The sequence below is a fragment of the Dasypus novemcinctus genome, chromosome 19 (genome assembly GCF_030445035.2).
Source record: "Dasypus novemcinctus isolate mDasNov1 chromosome 19, mDasNov1.1.hap2, whole genome shotgun sequence".
NCBI classification, from domain to species: Eukaryota; Metazoa; Chordata; class Mammalia; order Cingulata; family Dasypodidae; genus Dasypus; species Dasypus novemcinctus.
In genome coordinates this window covers 10,790,116-10,806,535 of record NC_080691.1, presented here as the reverse complement: position 1 = coordinate 10,806,535, position 16,420 = coordinate 10,790,116, and positions in this window count along the sequence as shown.

Genomic DNA, 16,420 nt, shown 5'->3' with positions numbered 1-16,420 from the left:
GTGGTTATGCCCATGTAAAACTTTCCACATCAACAAAGCCACTTATTTTGTTCTGGTAATTTACTGGCCCAGATGTTACCTGTTGCTGGTAGAATTTTTGCGAATGAAACCAAGGCATTTTTCCCCGTCTACACTGCGCATTCTTTCTTCCACACAAACTAATGAACTCATATCACAGAGAGGCAGTTGACAGGTGTTCTTGCCATTTTCATTGTGTTGGAGAATTTTCCTCTCATGTTACTCACATCCTGATGGAGAATAGACCAAGGGAGTTCACACCCAAGAGCAGTAAAATAGCATGATGGTATTGGTAAAGGGAAGATTATCTTTCAAGAGTTTTCGTCCAGTCCAATTATAATGATTTATTTTGTTCAACTTAATTTTGCAATTTCAGAAATCTCCTTTAAGTATACTCAGAAGAAAATCATGCTTCCGTGCCCACTATGACATTCTTTTATTTTAAAAAAATTATAGTAAATATCTAAATAGATTTTATTTGACAATGAGCTGTATTAACAATTGTTATTTTTTGGTTTTTTTTTTAGATTTATTTATTTATTTCTCTCCCCTTCCCCACCTCTGCCCCGGTTGTCTGTTCTCTGGGTCTATTTGCTGCGTCCTTTTTCTTTGTCCGCTTCTGTTGTTGTCAGCGGCACGGGAATCTGTGTTTCTTTTTGTTGCATCATCTTGTTGTGTCAGCTCTCCATGTGGGCGGCGCCATTCTTAGGCAGGCTGCACTTTCTTTCACGCTGGGCGGCTCTCCTTACGGGGCGCACTCCTTGCACGTGGGACTCCCCTACACGGGTAACACCCCCACGTGGCAGGGCACTCCTTGCACGCATCAGCACTGTGCACGGGCCAGCTCCACACGGGTCAGGAGGCCCGGGGTTTGAACCGTGGACCTCCCATGTGGTAGACGGATGCCCTAACCACTAGGCCAAGTCCGCTTCCCTAACAATTGTTATTGATAATATAGTTCTTCCAAACCATGTCATCATTTTTATTATCCCATTAGAATTTCACACCAAAAGATTATAAATGTCATATCCTTCATAGCATTATCATTTTAAAAATATTGTCTCATAAATTATAGTTTTCTGAACTTTTTTAATTGAAGAAAATGGATTTGCAGTGGTGAATTTATATTGTATGTTTTTGTTTGATTTGCTTTTTAATTCTTTGAGAATAAAGGTGACAGATAACAGATATGGAAGGAGGCTATTCAAAATATCTTTTCTCTGTATCTCATTCTCTGTAGGCAGATATTTCTAAGACCCAAGAAAGGCAGAATCTAAGATGGGAATAATTGTGCAGGACCTGCACACTTTTGATAGAAAAAGTGGCAGAAGAGGCATCTGTGTCATGAATGGGTGATGGCAATGGGGTCCAGGAGAAGAAAAGCGATGGCCTGAAACATGTGACAACCCCAGGGATTATGGACTAAACCTGGAGATCAGAAAAGGGAATGATGGTTTCCATTCTAGTTAGGAGAAAGATTTCATATTCACTTCTGCAGCTTGCATTGTTATTGTTGCTTTATTCGTTTTTATTTGGGCCTCCCTGTTTCATTTGCAGCCCGAGTTTGAAATCCTGTCACCGTGTTCACCCCGGCATGATCCCCTGTGGATGTGATAACAATTGGGAAGAAACAGGGCATGTGTAAAGAACATTAGATTTAGACTCTGACACCTGGGGGTTTTGTCCTGAATCAGGCTAAATGTGTAAATTTGGGCAATCCATGGGGGCTCACTTTTCCCACCTAGAAGATGGTCCACAGCCCTGCCTTGTTGCAGGAGTAACGTGAGTGTCCAGTGAATTCTGGGCTCCCGCCCGACGTGCCCAGGGCCCCTTATTCACATGCTCTGACCTGTAAATTCCGAGATGGCGCTTCTCCAGCTGTGACCTGGAGACTCGTGGGACGTCCAGGAAACCACTTCAGGGGTCTGTAAGTGCAAGACTATTTCCATCATACTATTTCATCACTGTTTGCCTTTTTCATTCAAATTCTTGGAGTGCTGTCATCACTCTGAACACAATGGGATGCGACCGTCTGTATTCTTGTGTTTTCTAAAATGTGTTTTCTAAAGTAGAAGATCTAGAGCATAAATAGATACATTTCAGAGAATAGCTCAGTTTGTTTTTCGTATTTCTAGTGGCTTTTTTAGTATTTCTAGGGGCTTTTTTCCAAGTTATATTCAGCCCTGCCAAATCCTTAGAACCTCATTATCATCCAATATGTTATTTTGAAAACATGAAGTTCGCCTTGAATCCATGAAGACTTCTTTGTCTGACTTTTAAATGATTTTGCTTTACATAAAACTTCTCTACTTTTAATCGCCCCCCCCAAATTATGATTTTAGAATTCATTCCATTTTATTCTAAAATACAAGAATACTATTTTATTATTTTTTAATATTTAAGGTTGGATATTCGGATTTCAAAAGGAAGATCTGAAGACTTGCTTTCTCAACCCATAGCTCCACTATCTAAATTTAAAAACACTAAAAAACTTAAGTCTGACATGTCGGATAGCTCTTTGTCTCATGGAAGGGAAAAAATCTGCTCCAGAAATGCTGGGTGATTAACTAAATTGGAAACAAAATATGATAAAAGCTATTTTCCCTTAGTTTTGCAGTTGTAAATAATTTACCTTAGCATGTCCTATTCAAGAGAACATTTCAAATGGTACTATGTTTTCAATTTGGCTTCAGCATCATTTTGAGGTCAATCTTTCAGCGTTTAAAATTAAGGAATTGAATTTTTTAATGTACATATCGTGAGTTCTTTAAAGTCAAAACTTATTTGTTACAGGTTTTCAAATTAGAATGAAAAAGGCATTGCTGTGCGTTCCAGATAAAGTTACACCCTCCAGATTAAATTACCATATTGCATTCATGGGAGACATACAAGCAACAGGTAGAGATTATTAAAGCTGCGTATCATTGATGCTGCCGGAATGCCTGCTGAAGAAGAGTTAGTAAAAGAAGTCCGGACTGCCTCTTTTTCATGGCACGATATCTCACCGATTTAATGGTCTAGCTGCAGAAAGGAAGACTGAGTCAATGGCCCATCTGCAGAATCGTATTTTTGCATACTAAATGATGACACATCTGCATGCTTGACTGGACTTGCCATTTGCTTGATTTTATCTGTCATTAGCACCATGTAATCAACAAAGATTTTCTTTTATGTTACTGCTTGGCAACAAATACAATTTGAAAAGGAGAAAGTGTTAAAAATCTTTTTGCATCTCTTGGTTTATCAAGAACAGCTATGCTGGCCCTTTCACTGAACATCGAAAGCAAGAGTGGGTAGGTCTCCTGGTGCCTGAATAAGAGCAAGGCTGGACAGGAATAGCTTGTTTTATTGAGCTTTGCTTTCTTGCACTTTGCTGATACTGTGTTTTATACAAATTGAAGGTGAATGGCAAAACTCTCTCCAGCAAGTCTTTTGGTGCCATTTTTCCAACAGCACATGCTCACTTAGTGTCTCTCTGTTACATTTTGGCAATCCTTGCAATATTTCAAACTTTTTCATTATTCCTATTTCTGTTATGGTGACCTGTGATCATTTTGTTACTACTGTCATTGTTTTGGTGGCACAAATGGCACCCATATAAGACAGCAAACTTAATCAATAAATACTATGTGTGCTCTGATTGTTACACTGGCCATTTCCTGTCTGAGACATAATAATGTTGAAATTAAGCCAATTAATTACCCTCAAGTGAGGGTAATTTTAAATCAAAAGCTAGAAACAACTGGAGAGGAAGGTATGTCAAAAGCCAAGATAGGCTGAAGGCTAGCCCTCTTGTACCAAACAGTTAACCAAGATGTGGATGCAAAGGAAAAGTTCTTGAAGGAAATTAAAAGTGATACTTTATGAACACAATTTTTTTAAGAATGTGAAACAGCCTGATCACTGATATGGACAAAGTTAGGGGTCTGGATAGAAGATTAAACCAGCCATATATTCCCTTAAGCAAAGCCTAACTCTCTTCAATTCTTTGAAGGCTGAGTGAGGAGGCTGAAAATAACAAATTTTCAACGTAGATGAAACAGCCTTCTCTTGGAAGGAGATGCCATCTAGGGCTATCCTAGCTAGAAAGGAGAAGTCAATGCCTGACTTCAAAGCTTCAAAGGACAGGCTGACTCTCTACTTAGGACAAATCCAGCTGGTGACTGAGTTGAAGCCAAAGCTCATTTACCATTCTGAGAATCCTGGTCCTTAAGGATGCTAAATCTGCTCTGCCTGTCCTCCTACATGGAACAACGAAGTCTGGATGACAGCACATCTGCTTACAACATGATTTACTGAAGATTTTAAGGCCCCTGTTGAGACCTATTGCTCAGAAGAAAGAGAAAAGATTCCTTTCAAAATATTACTGCTCACTGCTAATGTACCTATTCACGCAAAAGCTCTGCTGGAGAGGTACAACGAGATTCGTGTTGTTTTCATGCCTGCTAACACAACATCCATTCTGCAGGTCATGGATCAAGGAGTCATTTCAATTTTCAGTTTTTACTATTTAAGAAATACATTTCATAAGGCTATAGCTGTTATAGACAGTGATTCCTCTTATGGACTTAAGAGAAGTAAATTGAACACCTCCTGGAAAGGATTCCCCATTCTAGATGCCATGAAGAACACTGCCAATTCATGGAAGGAGGTCAGAAGATCAAGAGTGAACAAAAAATCAAGGAATTGACTCCAGCCCTCTTGGATGACTTTGGGAGGTTCAAGATTTCAGTGGAGGAAGTAACTGTGGAGGTGGTGGGAAGAGCAAGAGCACTAGAATCAGAAGTGGTGCCTGCGGATGTGGCTGGACTGCTCCCATCGCATGAGAAAACTTTCATAGTTGAAGAGTTTCTCCTTATGGATGAGCAAAGAAAGTGGTTTCTTGAGAGGGAATCTACTCCTGGTGAAGGTACTGTTGTGCACTGTTGAAAGGGCAAAGGCTTGAGAATATTAAACAAAGAGTTGATAAAGCAGCAGCAGGGTTTGAGAGGGCTGGCTCCGATTTTGAAAGAAGTTCTACTGTGATTAAATACTATCCAGCATCACATACTGCGGAGGAATCTTTTATCAGAGAAAGAGCCAATCTATGTGGCAAACTTCATTATTGTCTTATTTTAAGAGGATTTCCACGGCCACCCCGACCTTCAGCAACCACCACCTCATCAGTCAAGAGCCGTCCACATTGAGGCAGGACCCGCCACCAGCACAGTGTGGTTTGCTGAAGACTCAGACGATGGCTAGCATTTTTCAGCAATAAAGCATTTTTAATTAAGGTGTGCACACTGTTTATTCATTTTATCACATCTCAGCACTTGAAGAAAGGGTTAAGGTTTTCTGTGAGGACCTGGGAAGTTTACATGAGGCACTTCTGTTGCACAGGAGTGTGGTGGTGGTTTTGAGGAAAAGTGCTTTTGTTACCGCTGGAGTTCTCAGCCGACGTGGTCACTTTTTGCACGGCATACCACTTTTGCATGAAAGAACAACTGACCGACAATAAGTCATAAAGATCTGGGTGTGTGGCAGACATTTTCTCAGAAATCAATCAAGTGAGCTTGCGCTTCAAGGGAAACAATTGACAGTTTGCCCCAATGTGACAAGTGCATTTTGTGACTGAGAACTAGTTACCTGGTCCACCGTCCTGAGAGGGCTTGGGCCTGCGTCTCAGGTCCGTGAGGGAAGGTGGAGCGCAGGCTTTGGTGGCCAGGCCGGGCTCTTGGCCCTCAAGCTTGGATGTTTGACTCAGGCCCAGGCTCTGCTGAATGCACGCGTGTGCTGTATTGCAATGAGAGTCTTATTTTTCCCCAAAGTTTAAAGCCACATAATTAGCTAATATTTTCCACACTTTGTACAAAATCCACACACACCCTATTTCCTCTTCACTGACACCTTCTCACACAACATCCATTTCTCCAATCTCCAAACTTACAGAATACTCACCAACAGTGTGATCACATGCTATTTGTAACTGTTTGTTTATTTGGTTTTGTGCTTATTTTAATAATGTCTATATGGGTTATTTAGCAAAAGAAGTTATTGAATTTTCACGGGGCCAAACTGTCAACCAAGAATCCTATATCCAGCAAAACAGTCATTCAAAAATGAAGGTGAAATAATGACATTACCATATAAACAAAAAATGGAGAAAATTGGTTGCTAGCAGACCTACTTTCTGAGAAATTCTAAAGGAAGTTCTTCAAGCTGAAAGCGAGTGACCTCCAACGATAATTTGAATTTACACTCACAAAAACAAAGAGCCCCCATAGAGGTAGTTAAGTAATTAAAAAAGACAGGATAAATACATATTTTTTCTCCTTTTTTTTTTGACTGATTTAAAAAACAGTTGTATGAAGCAATGTTTATATAATTGTTCTGCTAGGCCAATAACATGGAAATGTAATATATTCGCCAATACCAGAACAAAAGAGACGCATGGGAGCAAGTTCTGTATTGGGCTAAGGAGATTGTACCAGAGTAACCCAAAACCCCTGGAACATGAAGAAAACCAGAAATGGCTAATAAGACAGTTAACATAATAAATGCCATGAATCTATATTGCATCTCCTTTTTCCTCCCATTGTTTTTATTTTATTTTTTTTTAATTTTATTCATTTTGTAAAAATATTACATTCAAAAAATATGAGGTCCCATTCAATCCCACCACCCCTACCCCACCACTCCCCCCCCAGCAACACTCTCCCATCATCATGACACATCCATTGCATTTGGTAAGTACATCTCTGGGCATCTCTTCTTCTCATGGTCAATGGTCCACGTCATAGCCCATACTCTCCCACGTTCCATCCAGTGGGCCCTGGGAGGGTTTACAATGTCCGGTGATTGCCCCTGAAGCACCATCCAGGGCAACTCCAAGTCCCAAAAACGCCTCCACATCTCATTTCTTCCTCCCATTCCCCATACCCATCAGCCACCATGGCCTCTTTTCCCACACCAATGCCACCTTTTCTCTGTGGACCTTTGATTGGTTGTGTCCGTTGCACCTCTACGTCAAGAGGAGGCTCAGATTTCACATGGATACTGGATGCAATCCTCCTACTTTCAGTTGTAGGCACTCTAGGCTCCATGGTGTGGTGGTTGTCCTTCTTCAACTCCATCTTAGCTGAGTGGGGTGAGTCCAATAAATCAGAGTGTAGGAGCTGAAGTCTGTTGAGGCTCAGGGCCTGGCTATCATATTGTCAGTCCAGAGATTCAAATCCCCTAAATATATCTTAAACCCCAACACCAACTACAATTCCAGTAAAGTAGCATGAAAGTCTTGTGAAAAGATATATCCTATCTTTTTTTCACAAGATACATCCTATCTTTTTCTTTTTCTGAGTCCAGTTCCATCACGCAGAAACACCAGCTCCAAAGAAGGGCCATCTGACATGGCAGTGAACCCCATCTGCCATGACCATAGAACCCGTGGGTCTCTTTAGCCCTCAAAGGAACCAATACCTGGGGTTGTATCTACTTTATCTGTCTCTTAGACTCTGCTCAGTTGTGCATAAGGGCAATCCTTCTGACAACCTCCAGACTCTTTTTTAGAGACTCGTAGCCATATAAACTCATTTATCCTTTCCATTTCCCCCTTACATTAGGTCAAACAGCATTTTGAAGTCATGTTATTATATGTAGACAGGGATATTCTGCTGATCCGCATTGAACCTTTAATTCAAGGTCATTTTCTAGTTGCATCATCAGTTGGTACTTGGTAGTGATCCCTTGGTGCCAGGGAGGCTCATCCCCGGGTGTCATGTCCCATGCTGGGGGAAATGCATTGCATTTACATGCTGAGTTTGGCTTCGAGACTGGCCACATTTGAGTAACATGAAGGCTGTCAGGAGGAAATTCCTAGGCACAGTGCTGCTCTAGGCCTTGTTCTTATTTCAGGCATATAGGCTCACAAGCATAGTCATTAGTATCATGGTCTCACTGTTGGACCCTCATTCCTTCCTGGTCCTTACCGTTGCACCTGGGGGACTGCTGCTGCTCCCCTAGGGACCACGACAGAGCACCCCTGGCCAGGAACCTAGTACCCTCCCAGCTGTAGTTTTTAATTGTTTCCACTATGAGTATATCCAAACATTACCATGCACCCTGGACATATGCCCTGTATAGCTCCCTGTCAGCCATATATCACCTGTCAATAGTATCCTATACCAGTATTCCTCCACTGCCATTGTTGAACCACTCTGTAATCCAAAACTTCCTGAAAAGTGAAGCCCAATATAATGTCAGGATCCCTTACTAGTAAAATGGAATATAGTGATGGGTTTAAAGGTTAGATATAGAATACGTGTTGATTTGGAAAAATTCTACATCCTATCTTTTTCTTTTCTTTTTTCCTAATTATTGAACTTCTCTTCTCAAGAGCCCTAGACCACAGTAATTCATATATACAATATACAGTACTCCCACACATCTACCATAAAACCTTTTCCCTTCCACAGCGATATTCTTATATTTACTTAAACTGATGTACAGACTCTGAGACAATAGCTTTCAAACAAGGTGACATTTGTGCTTACATTGTGGTCCATACTTTAGGATATACAGTTTTCTAAATTTTTAGTTATCCTATGTTTTACACTATGGTTTACATTATTAGTCTGTCGTCCCCTATATGTTTATGGTGTAATAGTACACGTTTTATATCCATCCTTGTGTACTCTCATGAAACTCCTCTCTTACCCCACATTTACTTTGGTTCCACACATTTAACATCCATTTTCCCCTCCCCTTGGGGCCCACAGTGACAGCCAACCTCCATTTCCTGAGGAGCCACGTCCAGAGATACTTGCAACAGTGTTCAGGGCCTGACTTGCTCAACTGCCCCAATGCCCTGGGAGCCACCCTTTCTCTCTAGAGATACAGTTCCCTCTATTGATGGCATTAGTCCTCCCCAGGATGTGGGTCCACCCCCACTCTCACTACTTGGGTCTCTACCCAATGGTACAACCCACTCTGGCAAAATGAGCATTCAGACATTGTTTTTAGAAGAAATAAAATTATATAAAGTAAACATTACAAAAATGCAAGTTACTGTTAATGGGTTTCTTTTGGGGGAGGAGGAGATAATGTTCTAAGATCGATGGCTGTGATGAGTGCCTCGCTCTAACGATGTTAAAATCCACTGCATTCTATATATTTTAAATGGATGAATTATACTATATGTGAATTGTATATCAGTAAATCTGTTTTACATAAGACAATGTAAACATGCTTTGATCATCATCTGGGCATTTAAATTTCATCTGTGCAAAAGCCAACTGTCTGGTTTAGTTTAGTTTGGGGTAATATGTTTAAAATTGTTATATATTTTAACTAGAAAATTATGAGTACTCTTTTGAATTAGCTAAATAAGCATTTTCAAACCATCACATGGAGCATATTCTGCTATTTTTTCATTATGTTGGCCCGATTTTCAAGTAGGCAATAAAATCTGTATCAAGGCAGAGTAAAGAGCCTGCACCTTTGACTGATTCAAAGGAAGTTCACGATATTGAGAAATTCACATTCGTGCAGCAAAGACACTAAGTTTAAAAATAATACAATTCTTTGGATAGTGTTATATTATTGGGTTGTTAATAACGACCATTATTTCAACAATAAATTCCATGCGCAGTGCGGTCTCCTTTATGTGTAGTATCTGATTTATCCGTCCTACTGTCCTATGAAATAGGTACTATTATCAGTACCAAAGAGACCAGACGTAGAAACTGAGGCTTGGGTAATTTCATTGGTTTAAATCACACACTCAGAAGGACCAGCACACAGAGGGAAATCCAGGCTTCTCTGATTTCAAGGCCCAGTTGTTAAGCACTAAGCCAGAGGGGAGAAAGAGAACTGCCCGCCTGGCCTCGAGATGCGCCAGGAAGCTTCCATTTGAGAGACAACGAGGGGGCGAGGCCTCTGAATTTCTGTGTCAGGTCCCCTGGCTTGTGCCAGGGCCTGTGTGTAAATACAGGATTACAGCGGAATAAGAGAGCACTCTCCATTCCAGATACGTTCCACACCGTGGGGACTTTTTGCGCGACACCCCTGCATCGCTGCAGCTTCTGTCACTCCAGGAGCAGGGGTTACGGTGATCTGGGGAGGTACAAGGGGTTTATTACAGGAGGGACGCCAACACAGGGCTACAGAGACTTGTTCAAGTTATTTGTTTATTTATTATTTATTTTTAGAGGTTGAATCACATTTTTATTTAAAATTTTTAAAATAATTTTCATTATTTTTTTACACTTTTTAAAGTTAATAGCTCACAAAGAACGTTACATTTAAAGAAAACATTAAAAAAACATAAAAAAATCAGAGGTTCCCATACACCCGGCTCCCCACCCCCCCACCCCATCATGTAAGCCCTTCCAAAATTCCTATTTTTAACAAATGGAAAAGCATTGCGCTCTTAGTGTACTAGTCGCAATATTATACTGCCAAAAGAAAGATCGGAGTCAAGTTTGCAAAGGGCAGCCTTTCATTCAGGACACCAAAAGTTTTGCTGCAACAAGGAAGCCGAAGCACTTTGAAGGGCTGGTGGGGTCAGCTGCCTTGGTGAGGACTTCAAATTTCAAAAAATTTCAAGAGGGATCCCTTTCTTGTTATCTTCTTCTTTCTCCCAAAAGTAGCTACTGTTTTGACTTCTTAAATTTCTTCAACATCAGAGTGGACAATCGCCCCTCTGGCCACACAGGTGAGTCGCGGGGCCAGGACGCTCTCAGGTGGACCGGTCAGTAGAGGGCCGGTGGGCACCAGTCTCAGTGGGACAGGTGGAGGCTCAGCTACACCGAGCCCTTGCGGTTCTCAAGCTCAGAACACCTGCCAGGCACCTGCCCCTGGCTCGGCTCGGGCGGCTCTCCGTTGTCGGCCCTGCCTCAAACTTACGGATTCCGTGATGAGACGTCTCTGCAGAGTGGCCTGTGCATTAGTGAGACGGAGGGGCAAATTCATAGGAGCAAGCCTGGCTCTTTCCAAATTAACCAAATACAGGCCACAGCAGCCTTCACGTGTAAGCACGTGGCCAGGTGAAAACACAACTCGTTGACTTTTACATTTTTAGAAAAGCTAGTATTTCCTGCACCTACAGAAATAACTGAGTCAAATATCCAAAAGCTTCTGACCATGATGTGTATTCTACAAGTTTGGTGTTGTTTGACTCAGTGGCACACCAAAAAGTTCTCTGCCTGCTACTCTACAGCTCCCAATACCTCAATGGCATGTTTCTAAACAAAATATTCTAACAGTCAGCATTCTGTGTTCTCAAGAGGGTTATTGATTTCAGTGTCAAACATTTTCCAAAGAAAGCAATTTTACATTCCTGAGGCAAACATAAATATTTTCCTTTGAATTAATAAGAAGGCCAAATACTTTTAGCCAATCCCCACACGTTTTCAAGGAAGTTCAGTCTTCCCTGTAAAGAAAATGAACAGACTTCCTCAGCGTTGCTAATACCCAACGGCTCTCCCTGCCGTGCAGGTGGCTGGGATTTTCCTTAGGACAAAAAAGGAGAAACTCAGATACACTGGGCCCCACTTATCCCAGAGCAACATATAGAAACCTAAAGTATTAAACAAGATTCTAGTGTTTCTACTTTATCTACGGAGATAGATGATATGTATTTAGTTTCCCATTTAAAGATGGTTATTTTAAGGCATATAACATCAACAGTCATAACATTCAAACTAAAATAAGTTTTACTTGAATTAGGCAAAATGAGTCTCCTTGTAGCTTTCTGTGATTCTGGTTCACATTTCAATTGTTTCTAAATGTTGAGTATTTCCCCTCCATAGTGTATCTTTCATTAAAAGTGCTTCTAGCAATGTCCTAGCACTGGAAGAGAGTTCACTGAAATTAGCATCCTCAAAACCTGTAATCAGAGGGAAATCAAACTTTTTTTTTTTGCGGTCAAACAAAACTTATCATTTGACAGAATCAAATATCTGTCACATTTTCCAACCAGCATTATTTGTGACTTATGGATTATTTGCAAGAATACAACTCTTTGAAAGTTGTAGTGAAATTATGATGCATTTTATATTACCAATTATCCATAAAGTCTTATTAAATTTGTCAGTATTAGTGGTGGGAAAGATTTATTAGAACAACTTTTAGAACAACTAGTGTAAAAAGTAATGAAATACAGTGTCTCCTTCTCTGACATATTTATATTCATGAAATCCGGTCATTGTAAATTCTGTGATCTCGCATGTGTTGATACTCTGTTCTAAAGTGGTGGATGATGGTTGGAGCTCTCAAACCCATGAGCACCCAAACCTCAAAATGAAAGCTTCTGAGAATGAGAAATGCCAAAATCAGGATAATGGTTATATCAAAGGGAACGAGCACAAGAGGGGAAGGGGGCTCAGTAGACTTCAACTCCAGTTTTCATATTTCAGACCTGAAGCCAGTTGGGCTAACATGATCGCAGGGGTGTGTGTTTTGCTTTAATTGAGTTTACTGGTCTTCGCATTCCTGAGATACACTGTACTTGGTGATGAGGAATGTGTTTTAATATATATTGCAGGGTTTCACTACTATTAAGATTTAGCCCTTGGTACTGATTTTAGGGATAAATAGATGACTATATTTTAACTTCTGAGATTATTGGTTTTTCTACCATTACTTGAGTAATTTTGGTAAAGTCTCTTTTCCTAGGAAATACCCTATTTTAAAACATTCTGAACTGAAATCTTCCCTTCAATTTCTCCCCAGGGAACCCATCTCTCCCCAAGAACACCTGCTCCCGGAGGACCCTCTTTTTCCTTTAGATACAGACCTTGGATTTAGCAGCTGCTGTCACTCCCCCTTTCTGACTACCTAGAGACAGGGCACCCCCTTGCTCCTCTTTGCTTCTTCTGGAATAGGCTTAGTCATCTTCATGCTTTGGAAACTCAATTTCTACCGCCACTGCCATTGCCATGGTCACTGGCAGACCCTTCTGGCAAACCCCCTCATTCCTTAAAGGCGCGAGCTGCTGGCTCGCTGTCATTCTCCCCAGCTCCCTTCCTCTCTTCATTCTTTGTGATTTCATTTTTCATAGGAATGATCCTTCTGAAACCCTGGGCTCTTGGTCCACTGATCTCTTCTCCTTCAATCACTTTTTCCCTCCATCCCACATCATTTGTACATTCTCAGAATCATATCCTAGATATTATTTTTGCCAGTGATTGTATTGGGCAAAATTTGGGGAGAAAAAATTTAAAAACAATATTTGACTTCCATAGGAAGAAAATACATAGATATTTTTGATAGTGCTGATCTTCCCAAAGTGTCACTCAGTCACATATATTGGGGTAGCATTTTTAAGGAGAATTTCTATCCTAAATAAAACCTTAGATATTACATTTTAGGACAAATCCCTATGCTGCAATATTCTGCTGAGAGAAAAGTACACACAAAAATAAGTTAAATCTAGACAAAAGTGAAGAATATGAGCTTTTCCACTTATTTTTTCCTTTCCTGAATACTTGACATATTTTTTGTTAAAGCTCTATCAAAATAAGCATCTGCCATCTGTTTCTGACTGCATGTTAAATAGGCAGGATTAGAAAAAAAATCCTAACATAGTGATAGATCTACTTTTTAAACAAAATGTTTTGTTTTGTATTTTACTACAGCAAAGTGAAACTCCATTTTAGTACTTTGGAAATTCATTGAATATATCTGATATTCAACACTCGACCTTTGTAGCAGCCAACTTTTTTTTTTTTTCTTCTAGAAATATCTCTCTTGCTCACTAATTTTTTTCTGTAGTTCAACTCATAGCAGACAGTAAGTCTGTTAGAGTCCCATGCTGCCAAGGTGCTGGAGAGTGATAACATAAACAAAGTGGCAGTGGGTGTTTTTCTCAGCTTTCTTACTTGTGAAAAGAAAACTTCAATCGCTTCCCTCCTATCAGAGAAAAAAAGGGCGGGGAGTATGCACAGTAGTGAATTGGAAGTCAACATGTTTGCTTCAAAGAATAGCCCCTACCGGTGAATAAAGTTAGTTCCCCATGGTATGGAGAAGAGAAGATATCCAAGGTCCTTGGTAAATGAAGAACAAGGAACCGTGTGTCTTTCCACTCTTTTCTCTGTCCCCATTAATAAGATGCTTCCGACTTTTTGTGCTTTAATTTTCCCAGATACAAGAGGAAAGTAATAAGGCTGGTGGACAGGTAGAAATTTGAGGATGAATGAATGAGAAGGCATTTTTGTTTCCAGAAATATCATTTGACTCTGCACTCCCTTACTGTTTAAGGTCAGTGCTGATGGATCAGCTCATCTCCTTCCATATCCAACCCCTTGCCAGTGAGAAAAAAACGATTTCCTGGCTTTCCAAGGCTAATATCTTCTTCTGTCCCTATATCAAAACCCTAGATAGAAAATCTGATTTCCAGTTCAGATGTCACCACCATCTCACTGAGTAACTCTGTCTTTCGATTTTCAGCCTCCACTGCTTTAAAGTTGGGCATTAGTACATAGTTTTGCTTTTCATGTTGGTTTTTAATAAACTCTTATTTGGTTGAGTCCCCAGAAACATTAGCCATTAATTAAACATGAGATTGTGAGGACACTTTCAAGAATGAAAACCGCTATTTATAAGTATCAGGTTATCGCCATGGAGAGTCCTTTCTAGAGCAATGACGGTACATCCCCATCACAAGGGCAAATGCGCTGTGCAATTCCCATCTAACCAGTCGCGATACAATTCCATCCCTGCCCACCTGGGAGCATATGTGGGCAAAGAAGCCTTAGGGACACTAGTGTCTAGGGAGCATCCATCAATTGGTCTGTGAGGTCAAATTACCATCACCTTTGCAGTACAGGAAGGTGAAAAGGAAACTGGACCTGGGCTTCTCCATGGTCTCTACTTGCTAGTGGTATCATTCACCATCTCCATAAGGGAGGGGAAAGAACATTCTAAAGTGGTGGGGAGGGAAATGGCTCCTGCAGCAGAGGCATGGAAAAACTGTTCAATAAGCAGAAGCTGTTATCATTACATATTGACCTGCACAAGGGCAGGAAGGATAATCAATTTCACAGTTTCAGTACAGATTTGGCTGTTTCAACAAAGAACTCTCCCTTATTTATTCATAAATAAATTTGTGAGAGTAATTTACTTCCCTATCAAGTATCCATCTGCATCGGATGTGGCTACTGTTCTCTGCAAAGTCACCAGGGGTTCGAACTTTGGGATTTATGACTCAGCCATCCCTTGGGTGTTGTCAGGAAGGTTCAAGAGGGCGCGCCGCCACACCCCACTGCAGTCAGCAGGTGGAGTGGTGGGGAGAGAAAAGGGCTCCCCTTCCCTCTTAAAAGCAGGTCCTAGAAGATTGACACATCGTTTTTGTTCACGTCGCCTTGACCAGAACATACTCACAGGATTGCATTAGTACCAATGGAGGCTTGAAAGGATCATCTTTGAGGGTAGGGGGAGTCAGGAAAAAAAAGAGTATTCTATTCATTAGGGCAAGAAGAAGAGAATGGCTATTCTGCAAATCCCATCTCTATTACAACCATAAACCCTTGTCAAGGAGATTGTCAATGTAAATATGTCAAATGAATTATTATTATGGTCACAATTATAATTACAATTAATGTCTGTTACTGGAAGTTATTTTTCTATCTTGAAAAAGAGAGAAAGACTTCTGCCACCTCCCAAAGATTTACGGGGTTGGATGTATTTTTACTGCAGTGACTCACATTGCCTGAGGATTTATTTCAAAATTATTATAAGAAACCTATGCGCTCAAATGGTGGGGCCATGATTTTGGAGGCACGCCCTCAGGTGCCAAGAGACATTCTTACAAATTATGATCTGAAAGAACTCAGGAAGTTCAGAAATGAAATAACATATTACAATTATTCAAGAATTATCTGTCATCACCTATCATTTTTCACAAACTAGCAAAGCGGGAACTCCTATGCCTTATTTTATAATTCCAAAAGTTCTGGGATATAGGGAACCAGCTGAACACATATCACTAGTTGGAAATACTTTCGGAGTTTACAAATTAAACGGCACAAAAGAGGGAGCAGCTGAGGTGCTTTCTGAGCTCCTTCTTAGAAGTCAGACTCCCATATCAAGTCTTCTATCTTAAAAGGACCCAAAAGCATATACTATGAATAAAATCTGTGTTCTACAAATATAGGGACTCTCATATCATGCATAGCTCTTTTAAGAATTTTTTTTCAACGTAAAATCTGATTTGCTTTCTAAATTATTAATGGTTATTTCTCTAAATTAAGGAAAGCATTATTGTAATTTAGAAACAATTTGAAGACAACATAACATCTTTAGCATCTTTTAAATGAGAGGAAATAAATTACAATTTATGAAAGCATCTGTAACTAGGAAATTGAATGGCTTATCTGCCAACCATATGTGACTATATTTTAAAAAATAAGAACAAAATCAACTACTT